Consider the following 19,208-nt stretch of genomic DNA (forward strand, 5'->3'; position numbering starts at 1 on the left):
CTGTTACAGTATATTTATTCAAATAAATATTATACAACTGCAAAAAATCTTGTTTCTTGAAAAACATTTAATGAAAAAATGGAAGTTTTCATGATGTAATGTTAATTAAATAAGCACAATATAAAACAGTATTATATCACAAAAATATAGGCCCAGATGGCTTCATTAATTAATCTGATCAAACACTTAAGAAAAATAATACCAATGCTACAAATACTTCCAGAAAAATGTAATAAGAGAAAATACTTATTTAGAAGACCTCTATTACACCTTGATACAAAAACTAGACAAATTATTTATAAGAAAATATAACTGAAGACAAATATCACTTGAGAACACAGATGTAAATATATTTAGTAAAATATTACCAAATCAAATATAATACTATATAAAAAGGATATTGAGTTTTGTTCAAATAGGGCTTGATTTCCGAAATGAAAAATTGGCTTAGCAATCAAAAATCAATACATACAACCATATTCATCAACAGATTAAAGGACTAAAATTATATGGTTATTAGACAAAATTCAACACCATTTTTAATAAAAATGGTCTCCAAACTAAAAATATATGAGAATTTCCTCAACCAGATGATTTGCTTATAAAAATACATCTAACATAGTTAATAATGCAGTGTCAAAGATGTTTCTTCCAATGATTAGGAACAGATACAAATGTCTTCTCTCATCACTTCTATTCAACATTGTGCCACTGTGCATAGCCATGTAATAAGAAAAGAAATAAAAAAGCAAAGTGATAGAAAAGGGAAAAGCAGCACAGTTTTGATTTGAAGATAACATGACTGTTAAATGTAGAAAATTCCAAGTCATCTGTTAACTATAAAATCTAAGTAAGTGAATTTTGTTGTAACATCACAGTATAAAAAGTAATTACACAAACATCAAATTAATACTAAACCAATCATTATAAAATGAAAAATTCTTAGATAATATAATATCATTTACAATGAGTTTTAAAATCAAATCATAATTACTTAGAGATAAAGTTAATGAAAGATGTACAAGACCTGCACAAAAAAATAATAAAACGCTGCTGAGAGAAATTACAGGGTCCTTAAATAAAGGGAAATATATGCTAGGTTCCTAGATTGGAGTCAGAATATTGTTATCAATGGTCTCAAAATTAATCCATAGATTCAACTCCACCCCCAACAAAATCCTAGGAGTCTTTGTCATAATAATGGGTAAACTAACTCTAAAACTTACATGGAAATGCAAAGGACATAAACTATCCAAAAAGATCTTGAAAAGATGAATAAAGTTTTAAAAATTACCCTACAGGGTAATGAAAACATTTCAAAATTAGATTGTGGTTATAAATGCACAACATTCTATGAATATACTAAAAAGGATTCATTTTCATTTTTTAAGTAAGTGAATTACAGCTCAATGAATTTTTTTTTAAAAAAAGGAATGACTGCATCAAAAAATAAAGTTTCAGTACCAATATTAATTTTTGACATCATAGTCTCCAGGATAAGAGGTATTATCAGAGATAAAGAGGAACATTACATAATAATAATGGAATCAATTATCCAAGAGAACATAACATTTCAATGTGCATACAACTAACAATAGTGGTTCAAAACACATGAGGCAAAACTTGACAGACTTAAAAGGAAAAATGAGGAAATCCACAACTTTATTTTGAGACTTCAGTTCTCTCTCATTAATTGACAGAACAAACATGAAGAAATCAAGTAAGGATATTTATAAACTTGATATTTAAAAAAATATTTCAACTATAGCAGTATACACAATCTTCTCAATTGTACACAGTACAGTGACTAAGACAGAACCAACTCTGGGCCACTAAAAATTACATATTTAAAATACTATCATACAAAGTTATCTGACCATAACACAATTAAATAAAAATCAGAAACAGAAAGATATTGACAAACTCCTCAATATTTGGAATGAAACAAAACACTTCTAAATAACCTATATGTCATGGGGCACCTGGGTGGCTCAGTGGGTTAAGCCTCTGCCTTCGGCTCAGGTCATGATCTCAGGGTTCTGGGATCGAGCCCTGCATCGGGCTCTCTGCTCAGCAGGGATCCTGCTTCCCCCCCCCCTTTCTCTGCCTTCCTCTCTGCCTACTTGTGATCTCTCTCTGTGTCAAATAAATAAATAAAATATTTTTAAAAATAAATAAATAAATAAATAACCTATATGTCAAAGTAGAGTTCTTGAAAAACATAAAAAATATCTTAAATAAATGAAAATAAAAACACAACATGTCAAAAATGGGTGGCATATAGTTAAAACACTTCTTAGAGGGAAATTCATAGCATTAAATGCATGTATTAGAAAAAAAGGTTGTGGGGCACCTGGCTGCCTCAGTTGGAAGAGCATGCAACTCTTGATTTAGGGGTTGTGAGTTCAAGCCTCACATCAGTTTTACCAATAACTTAAATAAATAAAATTCTTTAAAAAAAGAGAAAACTTCTCAAATCAATAAAAATCTAAAATTATGACTTAAGAAATTAAAAAGAAAATGCAAAATAAAAACCAAAGGAAGCAGAAAGAAAAGACTAAAACAGAAATCAATGAAATTGAAAAGAGAAAAACAATAGAGAAAATCAATGAAAACAAATGCTGATCCTTTGGAAACATCAATACAATGATAATCCTCTAGCCAAGGTGACTATAAAAAAGACACATCTAAATTATCAGCATCAGAAATAAAAGAGGAGACATCATTACAATTCCAAGAGACCTTAACATGATAGTAAAGGAACACTACGAACAGCTCTATGCTCATAAATTTGACAATGTAGATGAAATGGAACCAATTCGTAAAAGTCTACAAATTACAAAACTCACCCCAAATGAAACAGATAACTTTAATTGTCCTATAACTATTAAAAAGAAATTCAATTCATTGTTCATACCTCCTGAAAAAAAATCACTAAGCCCAGATAGTTCCATTGACAAATTCTATAAACATTTGAAGAACTAATAATACCAATTCTATATAATCTCTTCTGGAAAACAGAAGACAGAACACAGTCCAGCTCATTTTATGAGGCCAACATTAGGCTAACACCAAAACCACACTAAGTATAAAAAAAGAAAACTACATCCCTCATGAAATAAATAATCCCCAATAAGCTATTAGCAGACTGAAGCTAGGAATATGCATAAAGAATAATGTATCAGGACTAAATGGGGTATGTAGTGTCTCCTTGTGGTTTAAATTTGCATTTCCCTAATGGCTCATGATGTTAAACATAATTTCATATAATCTGCACATCGTTTAACATGAAATTTATGTTCGTATCTTTTACCCCTTTTCTAATGAGATTCTCCTTCCAATGGTGAACTTTAAGCTTTTCATATATTTTAGATACTAATCATTTGATGGACATGTGTTTTGCAAATATTTATGCCCAGTCTATAGCTTGTATTTTCACCCTTTTAGCAAAGACTTTCACAGAACAAATGTTTTTAATTTGGATGAAGCCCGAACAAGTTATTAGTATTTCTTCTCATCAGTTAGGATTTGGGTATCAAGTGTAAGAACTCTTTACCTAGGACAAGGTACTGAGAATTTTCTTAGTTTTTTCTAAAAGTTTTAAAGTTTTATTTTTACATTTATGTCTATGATTCATTTGAGCTAATTGTTTTTAAAGTGTGAGGTTTGGGTCAAGGTTCACCTTTTTGTCTATGAATATCCAACTGCTCCAGCATCATTGGTTACAAAAGCTACCCTTCTTTCACTGAACTGCATTTGTTTCTGTGTCAAAAATTAGCTGGGTGGGGCACCTGGGTGGCTCAGTGGGTTAAGCCTCTGCCTTCAGCTCAGGTCATGATCTCAGGGTTCTGGGATCGAGTCCCGCATCGGGCTCTCTGCTCGGCAGGGAGCCTGATTCCTCCCCTCTCTCTCTCTGCTTGCCTCTCTGCCTACTTGTGATCTCTCTCTGTCAAATAAATAAAATCTTTAAAAAAAATTAGCTGGGTGTATCTATGTAGGTCTATTTTCTGATTCTCTTTTCTGTTTCATTAATTCAGGTGTCCACCCTTCCACCTTTACCACAGTTAGGTTTACGAACTGTAGCTATACAGCATGCTTAGTATCAGGTAGTGTGATTCTTACACCTTTACTCTTTTTAAAGACTCACAACAGAGTTTTAAGCTCTAACCCAAAGTCTGAAGACATCAACTGTATGTCTACATATGTACTCAATGTCTAAGTACTCATTGCCAAAAACATGAAATTCAATCGTGGCAGTAGACAGAAGGAGAGAATGGGAAAGCTTAATTTTAAGTGAATTGTAACAAAATCAGCATTATTTCTGCAGTATAGAATCTGCCATGCATATATCTTAATACATATAAGTCATTTTGAATATATGTGGGTGACTCATTGGATGAATATTAATAAAAACAATCATTTCCACATCAACCTTTCTCTACATTATCTATACTATAAATGCATTGAACAACACATCTGAAAAAACGTGTTTAATGTTTAACAACAGACCAAAGTCCTTCTGAAAGTATATGCTTATCGAATACTGAAACACAAATTAAGAAGATAGCATAAATGTACTGAAACTAGAATATTGTCTATAAAAGATTTAGCATGTCAAAATAGAACCAAATGTCCTCTTACCTTCTGCCTGCTATACTAATTACAACTGATTACATCATTACTTATGGATCTTTCCTCCTATTTTGCCCTTCCTATCACCCATTTGCCGTAAGGATCCCTTATATAAAATGCTGACCTATAAGTAAATCCATATATGAAAATTATAGGGCACCTGGGTGGCTCAGTGGGTTAAAGCCTCTGCCTTCAGCTCAGGTCATGATCTCAGGGTCCTGAGATCAAGCCTCATATCGAGCTCTCTGCTCAGCAGGGAGCCTGCTTCCCCCTCTCTGCCTGCCTCTCTGCCTACTTATGCTCTCTGTCAAATAAATAAATAAAATCTTAAAAAAAAGGAGGTGAATTGTTTTCTAGAATAACCATTTCAAGCAATTCAATAACAGGTCCTGTTATACCTTAAAGCAGCTTCTTTTATGCAGTCTCCATGTTACACCTGTTTGGATTTGCAGAGAAATTCTGTGAAACTACACAGAGAGTTCAGTATTATAATTGCTTCAGTCAAATACAGCTTTAAATATAAAACCTGTGCTTAAAATTAATTTTATAAAAGCAATAAAGCAGTATTATAGGCTTAAATAGTTGCAGTCTATTTTCCTTTTGAGACTTTTTTTTTATTATTTTCTGAGCATCAGGCAATTATCAAAATAAATCACAATGTAAACAAGGCATCATTATCCTATTCCTGTCAAAATACTAATCTATCAAACAAAAGTGAAAATTGATTACAATATCAAAGAACATTTACATGATACTATTCTTTACATCAGTTCTTTTATGCTGGAGATATAAAGTAAACCACGTGTATGCTGGTTAATCCCCTATGCACTTGGGGAGCTCCCCATGATGAAATATGGTACTTTATTTGATGGCTATATAGACCCAAGGATTAGGTCCCTTGGATAACAGAGAAACTACATTGTATACACATTCATTTTTTAAGAAAATCAGAACTGGAGTTAAACAACAGCATATCTATTACCATATGATTTCTACTGATGACATCACTCACCAACATGAACTATGTAAATAAAAACAAACACAGAAAAACACTACATAAAAACAGCCAAGTCACTAAACCCAACTCTTTCAAAGAAGGCTTAATTAAGAAAAAACTTTAACTCATCTATAGGCTATGCCAGTATATTTCCTAAATGCTCATTACTTGAGTTAGCAACTTATGAAGTAAAATTATTACTCTCCTCTTTGACATCATTTTCCCTCTGAATTGACTCTACTCAAATTGCTTTATATGCATGAAGTACATTTTGTTAATAAAATCAAGAGTCTTTTCCCCTAGTGTTCTTTATTTTCTAATGAATAAGATCTCTAAAATAAATGCACAGTTCACTTACTCAACTCCCATCTACCACTGCTTATAAAGATACCTTTTTAAAAATCCTCCATCCTATTGCTAAGTCTCAATAGCTATTTCAATAGCTACTAAATGACCCATTTGAAATCTATTTTAAAATGCTGTCTCTATAAAAATAAAAGTGAGAGTCAACCATACTTAACATAATAAGAATGCTTATCAGAAGGTACAAGTGAAACAGAAAGGCTTTAAGAGTTGGGCTTGGGGGTGCCTGGATGGCTTAGTCAGTTAAGTGTCCAACTCTTGATTTTGGCTCAGGTCATGATCTCAGGGTCCTGTGATGGAGCCTGACATGTCAAGTTCAATGCTCAGTACGGAATCGGCTTAGGATTCTCTCTCTCCCTCTGCCCTTCCCCTTGCTCATTATCTTTCTCAAATAAATAAATCTTTTTAAAAATGAGCTGGACTTGGAAGAAATAGAAATACTGCAGAACAAGGTGCTAGCTGGAAAGGAGTTTATATATACTATCCTACTCAGAGTCAAAGAACCACAAATCCTGTAAAGACTCAGTGATATTCCATACTTATGCAAAACTCATCAATCCATTTGCTCACAGGAAATAGCTTAGCTTCTATATATAATAAAAGAACAATAATTAAAATTTAGTTATAGGTTATAATGCAACAAAAATGGCCAAACACTTTCAAAATAGCTTTCAATCTCTATAAAAGCGTATTTTACTAATAAACAGGAATTTCTCCAGTTGTATTAAATATTTTACTTATCTATTTTACTTGCCCAGTTAGCTATAAATAGCAGGTTAAATCTCTCCCACTCTACCATTTCCATCTTTCCTTTTCATCTTTATTGATGAATGCTATATTACATTAAAAAAAATAAAAACAACCTCAAAATGGGCCAAAGACCTAAACATAAGAGCTAAAACCCTAAAGACTCTTAGAAAAAACAATCTGAGGGGTTTGAAGTGGCGGGGGGGGGTTGGGAGGTTGGGGTACCAGGTGGTGGGTATTATAGAGGGCACGGCTTGCATGGAGCACTGGGTGTGGTGAAAAAATAATGAATACTGTTTTTCTGAAAATAAATAAATTGAAAAAAAAAAAGAAAAAACATGAAAGAAAGTCTTCATGAATTACATTGGATTTAGCAATATTTCTTGGACATGACACCAAAATCACAGGCAATAAAAATAAAAATAAACTGGACTATATCAAATGTAAAAGCTTCTGTGCATTAAAGGACACAATCAACAAAGTGAAAAGGCAACCAAAATATGTGCACATCAAATCTGGTAAGAGACTAATATCCTGAATATATAAAGAACTTCTACAACTCAAAAACAAACAACGTGATTAAAAACAAGACAAAAGATTTGAATAGCTATTTCTCCAAAGGAGATATAGAAGAGGCCAAAAAGTACTCAAAAAGATTCTCAACGTCACTGATCATTAGGCAAATGCAAATTACAAACCACAATGAGACAGCACCTCATACCAATTAGGATGACTATCATGAAAAAAATAATATGACTTGGTGGGGATGTGGAGAAACTGGAGCCCTTGAACACTGCTGGTGGAAATATAAAATGGTGTAGCCACTATGGAAAACAGTATGGCAGTTCCTCAAAAAAAATAAAAATAGAATTATCATATGATCTAGCAATTTCACTTCTGAGTACTCAAAAAAATTAAAAGCAGGGTCTCAAAGAGATATACACCAAAATATTTCCAGTTGACCTTATTGTTTATTTGTTATTCCTTGCCATGGGAGGCAGTGGTTAATATATTTGCCTTTATGTTTTCCACAAGTGCCCCCCAAGTAGCAGCCTTGGCCTTGGAAGAGTTCTGAGTTGGGCAAAATAAGGGCAAGTCTTTTGAGCTAGTCCTTTAGGGAGCCAACAAACTGGTCAAAATAAATGACCACAATTCTTTAAGAATGAGGCCACTTCAAAGCTTCTGCCAAACTACAGAGCAGGGCATGGAGACTAGGTAAATTAAACTGTCACAAAGCTCTCTTACTGAGATTCAACTGCTATTTCCTTGATTAAACATCTGCATGGTTGCTGTAAATTTTTTATTAGTTTTCAGAATGCCAGTAAGTTGATTCTGAGAATATTTGCTAATTTATTTGCTGCTTTTGTGGAAAGATGAAATTCTGGCATTCTCTACTCTGCCATGTTCATTGGAATCAAGCCTGATTACACGTAAACACGTTTTCAATCCAAAAAAATAAGCATAGCATCGAATAGGTAAAATGTGAAAAACAATTAATAGATGAAGTAGCACACTTTGATACAGGCAAAGAGGGCCCCATAATTTGGCAGACCCCATGCTAGCCATTCTTCAGTGGCTCCCAGTTCTAGGAGAGAAGATTCTGCAGGGCCAAAGGGAAAGAAGAAGCCTGTACCACCAGAAGCCTGTGCCTCCCCTTTCTAGATCATAGTTTGAGTACCCAAGATCCCAAAATTCCCTACCCAAATATCCCCAAGCCACTTTCATGAGCCCACAGAGGACTCTTCTTCAGGTCTACTCTCCACCAGCCTTTCTTAGCCCACTAGCCTTTCTTAAACCCTGAAGAAAATTATTCATATAACCATTTTGCCCATTCTCTCAAATACAGTACATGACTGGTAGCATTTTATTATTTTTATCCAATGAATGCCTTGAGGTATTATGGCTTAATTCTCTCTCAGGACCCACTTTGAAGCATTGTTCTGGAGGGAGGATCTTGCTATCTATGTGCCTAATGTTAGGTCCAAAGGGTTGTCAAAGCAAGATGATGATAGGGACCATGGACAGAGCTTCTATACACAGGCTGAAAGAAAATGTATATTAGAGTGAGGTCCCTCATGCAAGACAGAGTCAGATACCAAAAAAGGAGGCCAGAAAAGGACTAGGAGTCAAATTCCCCAAGGCAATCATATCTCAGTGTTAAACAGGGGTTTGAGAATTCTAAACTTGATTCTAAACTTCCAGTTCACTATAAAGGCATAGGTCAAAATGTGGGACTACAACATTATATTATTTAATAGTTTGTTAACTTGGTTTAAACTTTTTTAAAGTTTTATACATATGGTATGAACAGTTGCATTTGTATTTTTGGCTCAATGTACACAAATGTTGTCACAGGCCTGAATAGATAAACCAAACCAATTAGTTACCTCTGTAAAGTTAATGAGGTTCAAACTGGATAATGAACTAATGGTAGTTATTAGTTCATTAGTTCAACAATTTACATTTTATTATATTTATACAATATACATAAATATAAAATAAAGATCTGAAATTTATCTGCTTTTCTACAAGTAATTTGTGTTAATTTAAACTTTAGGGTATCAGCAACTTCCTAAAAACAATAAGAAAACTCCAAATCAACATTTCATCCCAGATAACTATAATATAGTAATAGATAGTTTTCCTAAAAACCGTCTTTTAGGCCTAAATAAGCCTACTTAAAAGTAGCATAGTTTCATAAATTACCCTTTATTATTAATCATAGTAAAACCTAAAGTCCTTGCTAAATGAAATGGTCCTGCCCACTGTCCCCACAAAGGGCAGCCACAGGCAGTCAAGTTTTATACTACATGATCCAGAATTCCCATGCATGACTTTAGGTAATTATAGAACAGGAAGGAGCAAGGTAATTCAAAATCAATCAATCCTTTGGTTGGCCAGTAGACTAGGAGGGGGCCAGCATGAAAAAATAAACATACCAAACAGACTGATTAGATTTCCTCCCATGAATTTGAACTAGAAAACAGAAAGAGATTAACCTAGGTAGCAACAGGAATAAAGCCAAGAGGTCATGATATAGAATGGCCTCAAAGGCTATGTTGGCCACATGCAAGCCAATATTAAGAGGAAACAAAAAGTACGAGGATGAGAAAAAAAGAACTAAATAAGTACAAATAGATAATATGGAATCCTGAAGCTCAAAAACAATTTATCTTCTCTTTCCTGCCTCACTTCTTGAATGTTCTATAGTTGTAGTCTACAATAACCAACTCATCCATATCTTGGAGTATATTGGATATCTACATCTCATAACCAGAGTATTCCTATACTTTCCTAAAATAAACAGATTGTTTCTCTAATCAAGATTCAAACAAATCAGGGTACCTGGGTGGCTCTTTGTTAAGTTTCTGACTTCAGCTTAGGTCATGACCTCAGGGTCCTGGGATTGAACCCAGGGCTCCCCGCTCAGTGGGGACTCTACTTGCCCCTTTCCCTCTGCTCCTCCCCTGGCTTACGCTCTCTCTTCCTCTCTCAAATAAATAAATAAAATCTTTATTTTAAAAAAAAGGTTCATGGAGTGCCTGGGTAGCTGTCATTAAACATCTGCCTTCAGCTCAGGTCATGATCCCACAGCTCAGGTCATGATCCCAGGGTCCTGGGATCAAGCCCAGCATCGGGCTCCCTGATTGGCAGGGAGTCTGCTTCTCCCTATCCCTCAGCACCTCCCCCAACACATGTTCTCTGTTTCTCTCTCTCTCTCTCTCTCTCTCTCAAATAAATAAAATCTTGAAAATATTCAAATCACACTGCATTCATTAATTTGTTTGAGCAAATTATAAATACTTAGGGGCGCCTAGGTGATTCAGTCAGTTAGGTGTCTGACTCTTGGTTTCAGCTCAGGTCATAATCTCAAGGTCAAGAGATTAAGCACCTCCCCTGCAGCTCTGCCACTCAGCACAAAGTCAACTTGAGATACTTTCCCTCTCCCTTTGCCCCTCTCCACTCCCGCGCTCTCATGTTCTCTCCCTCTAAAATAAAATAAGTAAAATATTTTTTGAATTAAAAAAAATACTGATCTATTTGAGAGAGAAAAAGAGCGAAAGTAAGAGAGAGCATGAGCAGGGGGGAGAAGAAGCAGGCTCCCTGCTAAGCAGGGAGCCGAATATGGGGCTCAATCCCAGGATCCTAGGATCATGACCTAAGGCAAAGGGAGATGCTTAAATGAACGAGCAACCAAGGTACCCCAATAAGTAAAATAATTTTTTTAAAATAAAAAATAAGAGTGAAAAATAAATGGTTGTACTTTAACAAATGAAATGTACAAAAGAATCAATTGTTTGAAATATATGATCATTCCTAATATTCCTATTAACATGCCATTCAATCTGAAACATATTTTATAGTAGGTTTCAACTGTAACATGTCAGGAAGCAAACTTATTTTGCTTTCCAGGATATCTATGTTGTAAATATTTTATGTATTTGAGAGAGAGAGCACAAGAATAGGGGTCAGATGGAGAGAGAGAGGAGAGGAAGAAGGTGACTCTCCACTGAGCAGGGAGCCTGATGCAGATCACAGCCTGAGCTAAAGGCAGCTACTTAACCAACTGAGCCATCCAGGCATCCAGAGGGTATCTATTTTAATATGAACTTTACACAGGCTTCTATAGACTCCTTGATGTCTTATGTCTTATGTCATATGTTTAACATTATCAGCCACTTATTTATGTCAGATTTCTCATACCAAAGATTGTGTATGCCTCTCCTTTTTTTTAATTAAAAAAGATTCATTTTTTTTGGAGAGAGGGAGAATGAGCATGCATGGCTGGGAGGAGCAGAGGTAGAGAAATCTCAAGTAGACCCCCACTGAGCAGGGTGCCTGGCCTGGGGCTTGATCTTAGGACCCTGAGATCATGATCTGAGCTGAAATCAAGAGTCAGACACTTAACCAACAGAGCTATCCAAGCACCCCATGCTCTTCTTTTTGATATATATTGATAAGTCATCAAATATATTTAAAATGCTGTGTATTAATGGCTCAGAAAATACCTATTTAAGCCATAATTAAATCATTTGCCAATCAAATCCATAACTTCCAATACATAAATTTCAAAACCTTAAACAGTAAAATCAGAAATATCCCTGTAACTTGAAAACTGATATACAAGTTTGGTATTCCTTTTTGTACTGGCTACTAATATCTGTAAATAGATCTATTCAAATGACTTTATCATGCCATTTACCTGCTGGAAAAAATCTATAAATGCTGTTATTGCTATATTATATATCATATTACATTATAAATTCCATGAACTCAGGCATCCTACCTTTTTTTTCCTTCTAAAACTGCTTTATTAATTTCATATTATGAAAATAATAGTTTTCCCTAAAACTGGGTGAAATTGTCCTACTGGACAGAAAGTTTTACACTGAAACAAAACAATATTTAATTACAAACTTCTAAGTGGAAATACCAAAAAGGTTATAGAGAAAGTTAATCACAAAACTACAAGTTTCTAGAGCAGAGGCCATATTATTAACCTTGGGGAAAATCTTAGGATTCAAGGTACAAGCAAAAGTCATAATGATTATCAGGTTCAGGAGTTTGGAAGCACTTATAATGCCTCATTTGTTGCTCCTTAGTCTTTCTCCTGATTTCCATCATCTGCCCTATGAACTTTTCCATATAATCTCCCACTTCATTGTGGTCAATATGCCTGTTAGGTAGAGCTCATTGAAAATTAGAGACAAGCTGTCTCATTCACCACAGCCTAACATTTCCTCCAGGCTTCTGGCCTTCACCCTCCTCTCCAACTGCACAATTCTTTTGCATTCTACATGGGACCCTGTTCTCTTTTGTTTTCCTGCTGGGCATTTTCCACATTGAGATTTTTCATTGCTTGTTTCTCTTTGGATGCCATGGCTCCTGGGCCTATCCTTGCATTCTCCCCCTCCCAAATCTCTTCATGAGTGCACAGCCAAGACACTTAGACCTGCACACATGCTCTCCCTCTGACTCCTGTTCTTTGGAGCTGCCCCTGGGCCACATGCCTTCAGGACCACTGGGAGCAGGTACTGAGAAGGGAGCCAATGACTGCATGATTTTTGGATACTGTCTTTTTAACAGCTATATACTGACAGGTCCAGACAAAATACAGACAAAGTAGTAGGGGCTCTATAAATACTTGTTGAATGAACAATTAACTCAAGAAAACTCAAGAAAAATAGATACTCGTATTTCAAGAAAGAGTTATAAACTTACCTAAATGTTTGCATTACTCCATAAAAGGGTATCTCCAGGACAGCCCTTATATTTCTATTCTCTCCTAAATAGTCACTTACTCATACCTCCCGAGTTGACTCGCTCCATACCCTCAATTTCTTTTGATTCTGGGTTTAAAACTACCAAATAAGAAAATTTTCAAAGAATACACTCTCCCTCTGATGAATCCTGTTCCTCTAGTCAGTAATCCCCTCCTCAGACCATATATTTATTTTGGACCAGAGACAAAAATATTTACAGTAAATATCATTACAAAAATTCCTTAGTCTATATTCATGTCCTTTCTTTATTTAGTACAGTCAATATCTCACTTATTCACAGGATTATAACCTTTAAAATCAATATTAGTACTGTAAACAAAATATTATCTCTTAATTGCAATGGAGCAAGACAAATATACCTGCATTGTGAATGAGTGCATGAATGAATTAATAAGTAAATTAATAGTAAATGAATATTAGTGAGTTTGATCATTGTCAGCAAGTCTAAAAATTTGAAATCTAGATTAATGTATGAACTTTCATCTGACATCAAAACAAGGAAAACACAAAAGAGACTTATTATGGGTAGAAAAAAATCTAAATAATGGTTTGCCATACAACGCTCATGGATTGGAAGACTCTATGCTAAATATGTCAGTTCTCCCAAATTGATCTGTAGGTTTGGTTCAATTCCAATTAAAATTCCAGCAAGGGGGGTGCCTGGGTGGCTCAGTGGGTTAAAGCCTTTGCCTTCAGCTCAGGTCATGATCCCAGGGTCCTGGGATCGAGCCCCACATCGGGCTCTCTCCTCCATGGGGAGCCTGCTTCCTCCTCTCTCTCTTTCTGCCTGCCTCTCTGCCTGCTTGTGATCTCTGTCTGTCAAATAAATAAATAAAATCTTTTATAAAAAAAATTCCAGCAAGGATTTATAGACACAAACTAATTATAAAATTTGTATAACACAGGCCCTAGAGTACCTACAACTACCTTGAGAAAAAAGAATAAAGTGGGAGGAATCAGTCTACTTAATATTAAGGCTTACTATATAGCTACAGTAATCAATACAATATGTTAATGGTGAAAAAACAGACACCTAGGGGCGCCTGGATGGCTCAGTGGGTTAAGCCTCTGTCTTCAGCTCAGGTCATGGTGTCAGGGTCCTGGGATCTAGTCCTGCATTGGACTCTTTGCTCAGCAGGGAGCCTGTTTCCCCCTCTCTCTGCCTGATTCTCTGCCTACTTGTGATCTCTCTGTCAAATAAATAAATAAAATCTTTTAAAAAATACCAGACACCTAAATCAATGGAACAGAGTAAAGAACTAAGGAACAGATAGATCCACACAAATAAACCCAGATGATTTTTTTTTTTTTTTTACGAAAGTATAAAGAGCACTTCAGTGGAGAAAAGATGGCCTTTTCAACAAATGGTACTGGAGAAATTAAAAATGAATCATGGAATTAAATCGTAGAAATGAAACTATAAAACTTTCAAAAAATCTTCAGTATCTAGAGCTAGGTGAAGAGCTCTTAGATGACACCATAAGCACAACACATAAAAAGAAGATATTGAATAATTGGACTTCATCAAATTTTAAATCTTTTGCTCTGCAAAAGATCCTGTTTAGAAGAAGGGCAAGGATTGCATGGAGCACTGGGTATTATATGCAAACAATGAATCATGGAACACTGCATCAAAAACAAATGATGTACTGTTCCAACATAACATAAGAAGATAAAATAATAATTAAAAAAATGAAAAGACAAGTTACAGATTGGGAAAAAATATTTACAAACCACATATCCAACAAAGGACTAGAATCTAGAATATATATAAAAAAGTCAAAATCTCAACACTAAAAAGAAGAAACAAACCAATTAGAAAATGGGCAAAAGGCAATGAAGAGCCATTTCACTGAAGAGGATACAAGGATGGCAACCAAGCACATCAAAAAATGTTTAACATCATTAGCCATTAAAGAATCACAAACTGAAACCAAACTGAGCTATCACTACACACCTGTAAGAACACCAAAAATAAATAGGAGTGACAATAGCATATGGCAGTGAAGGCAAGGAAAAACTGGATCACTCATTTAAGATAAGAATCTTAATTCTCTGGGGGCGCCTGGGTGGCTCAGTTAGTGAAGTGTCTACCTTGGGCTCAGGTCATGATCCCAGGGTCCTGGGACTGAGTCTCACATCAGGCTCCCTGCTAAGCAGGCAGTCTGCTTCTCCCTCGGCTTGCCGCTCCCTCTGCTTGTGCTCTCTCTCTCTCTCTCTCTTCCTCTCAAATGAATAAATAAAGTCTTTTAAAAAAGAGAGAATGCTACCCTGTAACAGTTTCACAATATCTTAGAAAAGCAAATATGCAACTACAATATGACACAGCATTTAGCCCCAAAAATGAAAATTTCTGTTTACACAAAAAGCTGTACAGTAATATTCATAGCAGCAGTATTTGTAATAGCCCCAAACTAGAATCAACCTAGATTTCCTTCAATATGTGATCGATTCAACAAACTCTAGTACATACATAACATGGAGTATTACTCAGCAATAAAAAGGAATAAACTTGATAATCAGAAGAACTTGGATGTATCTCCAGGAAATTATGCTGATCAAAATGCTAATCACATAAAGTTATATACTATATTATTATATTTATTTAACATTTTTGAAAGGACAAAATTTTAGAAATAGAGAACAGATTATGGGTTGCCATGAGTTAGGAGAGTGGGGGTGGAGCATGGAGATGTGTGTGGTTATAAAAGCGCAATACAGATATCCTTGTGGTTTTGGAACTGTGCAGTATTTTAACTGTGCTGGAGGACACATGAATCTGTATATGTAATAAAATTGTATAGAACTAACACACACACTAATGAACACAAGTAAATATGGTGAAATATGAACAGACTGGTATTTCGTGTTAATATTAACATCCTGGTTATGATAGTATACAATAGTTTTGTAAGGTATCACCAATGGGAAGAAATAGGTAAAGTATACAAAGGATCTCTCTATATTATTTCGTAGAACTGCATGTGAATCCACAATTATTTTAATAAAAATGTAAGTTTAAAAAGCCATTTGAAAAGTTCACTCTGTTATAGAAACTTCTAAATTAGTAATGACCATAAATTTATTAGTAATGACCATAAATTTAATTTCATATTTCAAGTTGTCTACATAAATTGAGAATCTTAGTGAGATCAATGCATATAATTTACTACAATGTTCAATCTACCCACCACTGCCCAGTAAATATTTAGAACTGCCTGTGGTTAGAATTAAAGTAGAACTTTGTTGGAAGAAAATGAAGATCAGTAAGGAAATATGTACAGTAAGAAAAAATCTACCTCTTCAATGCTATTATTAGAGAAGCACTTTGAGTAACTCATTTCAATACAAAGTCAATAATATTAGCAGAAAGGAAACTCGAGCAGCATTAGAATAAGACCTTACATAAAAATGAAATTAGAAAATATGTGGAAAACTGTTTTTAAACATGCAACCTCAGAACACCAATATAAATGTGATTCAATTCAATTCAACAAACATTTTATGAGTATGCAGTTTATGCAAAGCTCTAAGCTAGTGCTAAAGGGGAATACAAATTATATCCTTTAGAAGTTCACAATCCAGTGAGGAAGGCAGACACATAAATAACTAATGAAGATACATGGCAGACATTGATAAGTGCTTTAATAGAAGCGATATACAGTTCCATAGACAAAGCTTGGGGAATAATCTGTTGTATGATACGAAAGAGTCCAGAGCCGGTTATGAATTAGCCAACACATTTAAATATACCGTGAACTTCTAACCTTCCTACAATGTGTCTTAGGCTTTAAGAAAGGAAACTGCAAACACATCTTTCAAATGAGAACATATCATAATTTTAAATAAGTCTATGTAAATTCTAACACATTGGTAAATTTCTAAGAATAATTCAATTTTTCTTATGATATTAAAAAACTTTAAGTACAGTAAGTACTTAATACTAAGAAGTAACAAAATATTGACTTAAATTTCTTATGGGTAATTTTAATCATTTAAAATTATGAGGGGATGTTGGTTCAGTTGTTTGTCAACTATGATATGTTAGCTGTATAGTGAGTTAATTGTAAAAAGCTAGTGATTCTTTTTTTTTTTTTTTTTTTTTTGGTCAGAGAGAGTGAGCACAGGCAGACAGAGTGGCAGGCAGAGGCAGAGGGAGAAGCAGGCTTCCTGCTGAGCAAGGAGCCCAATGTGGGACTCGATCCCAGGATGCTGGGATCATGACCTGAGCTGAAGGCAGCCGCTTAACCAACTGAGCCACCCAGGCATCCCAGCTAGTTATTCTTTAAAACATGTAAAATGTTCTGGCTTAGAGTTTGACGTAAAGGTGCTCTTTGGAATTACCCTTGTTCTCTTACATAAAAAAAACATGCCCAGGGCGCCTGGGTGGCTCAGTAGGTTAAGCCGCTGCCTTCGGCTCAGGTCATGATCTCAGGGTCCTGGGATCCAGCCCCGCATCGGGCTCTCTGCTCAGCAGGGAGCCTGCTTCCCTTCCTCTCTCTGCCTGCTTCTCTGCCTACTTGTGATCTCTGTCTGTTGGATAAATAAATAAAAAATCTTAAAAACAAAACAAAACAAAACAAAACATGCCCATAGGTATAAGTTAAGGAGAAAAGATATTGTGCCATCAATCCAGTAGCATCCCAACCATCATAAAAAGGGAATTATTTTTTTATAAATATCACAGGTCTTAAATATATGAAAAGATGTTTAACCTTACTCAGAACACAATAAATGCAAATTAAAATCACAAAATCAACCTTACTCAGAAACAATAAATGCAAATTAAAATCACAACGAGATACCATTTTTCACCTATCATATTAGCAAAGATATAATGTTTGATAGCACAATGTACTGGTGAGGGTTGGGGAAACAAGCACTTTTATCTCTTGCCAGTATAGGTACAACCTCCACGGAGGACAATTTGACAATATCCGTCAAAATGACAAAGGCACATACCACCCAACTCTGTAATTCCATTTCTAGAAATTTATCCTATAGATAGTACACATCCAAAATGACCTATTACAAGGTTATTTGTTGCAGAAATATAATAGAAAAAGCCAGGAAACAAGTTACATATTTCTCAATAGAGGATTGGTTAAATAATGGCAAATCCATACAATTGAATAAGACTACATAGCCATAGCTCTTTATGAACTAATATGTAATGATCTTAAGCAAAGTACAGAAAATGTGTAAAAATGAGGAAACATAAGTAAGTGCAAGTATGTTTGCAAGCATCCATGCCTATATGAATGAAACAGCTCTAAAAGTAAAAACAATAAAAGTTAACACAGGATGCTTCTGGAAAGGAGAACTATATGGCTAGGCACGAAGAGTGGGAAATTTTTAATTGTATAGGCTTTTATAACTACCAAAATTTGAACCACCTGAATGTATTACCTAATCAAAAATAAATGTAAGCAGAGCAGGAAGTGGGGAGGGGGAAGAAAAAGAAAAACAATCCAAAGTAGCACAGCACATCTTCTTAAGCAAATTATTATAGCTAATTTCTCCTGTCTAAAAAACACCTTGGGGCAGGATAAAAACCAAGGGAAACAACTTATTTCAGTTACAAAATCAGCAGTTGGCCAGGCTGATGTTTGTTTCATGGTATTGTAATTTTTCAAGTTATTATAAGTATTGTTAAGTATTCTAAGTATTTCCCCACTGTTTCCCGATTAGCTATATGAGAGCTTTACCTTTAGCAGGTCTTCCAGATCCAAAAGAGAATACCTGGTCAGAGAATTGACAGTTTGGAATACATAAATCAACACTGTATACACATGATGGAATCACATTATAGTACTGTGAGGGTTATTAGTTTTAAATTAGTGTATATGGAATAAACAACTTTGATTTACTTATTTTTCCTCTGAAAGCTATCAGTTAACTCTTTTTTCTTTCACCCTCCCTTTCTCCCTTCCTCCCCCCGTCTCACACACATACACAATTTTAGAACTCAATATAGGTATTTTATTCTGTGCCCCATGTACAATTCTACTATTGCACTCATCATGCCATATTATAATTTGTCTCTCAAATGAACTGTGGGCTCTTTGAGGGTGCGGAGATTATGTACTACTCAACCTGACATATGTATTGGAATGCAAAAGTTTAATGACTGTCTCACAAGCCTCCTCCTCCAAACACTTTCTAATGTAATGATCATTTGCTTT

General features: G+C 34.9%; 1 protein-coding gene and 1 pseudogene across 5 annotated transcripts in view; both read right to left on the reverse strand.

Moving 5' to 3' along the window:
• COL4A5 (collagen type IV alpha 5 chain) overlaps nt 1–19,208 on the reverse strand; it is a 221,396-nt gene that overhangs the window by 160,778 nt on the left and 41,410 nt on the right. The gene's annotated exons all lie outside the window — the stretch shown is intronic.
• LOC122897480 lies at nt 12,254–12,620 on the reverse strand (annotated as a pseudogene).

The sequence above is a fragment of the Neovison vison genome, chromosome X (assembly GCF_020171115.1).
Source record: "Neovison vison isolate M4711 chromosome X, ASM_NN_V1, whole genome shotgun sequence".
NCBI lineage: Eukaryota > Metazoa > Chordata > Mammalia > Carnivora > Mustelidae > Neogale > Neogale vison.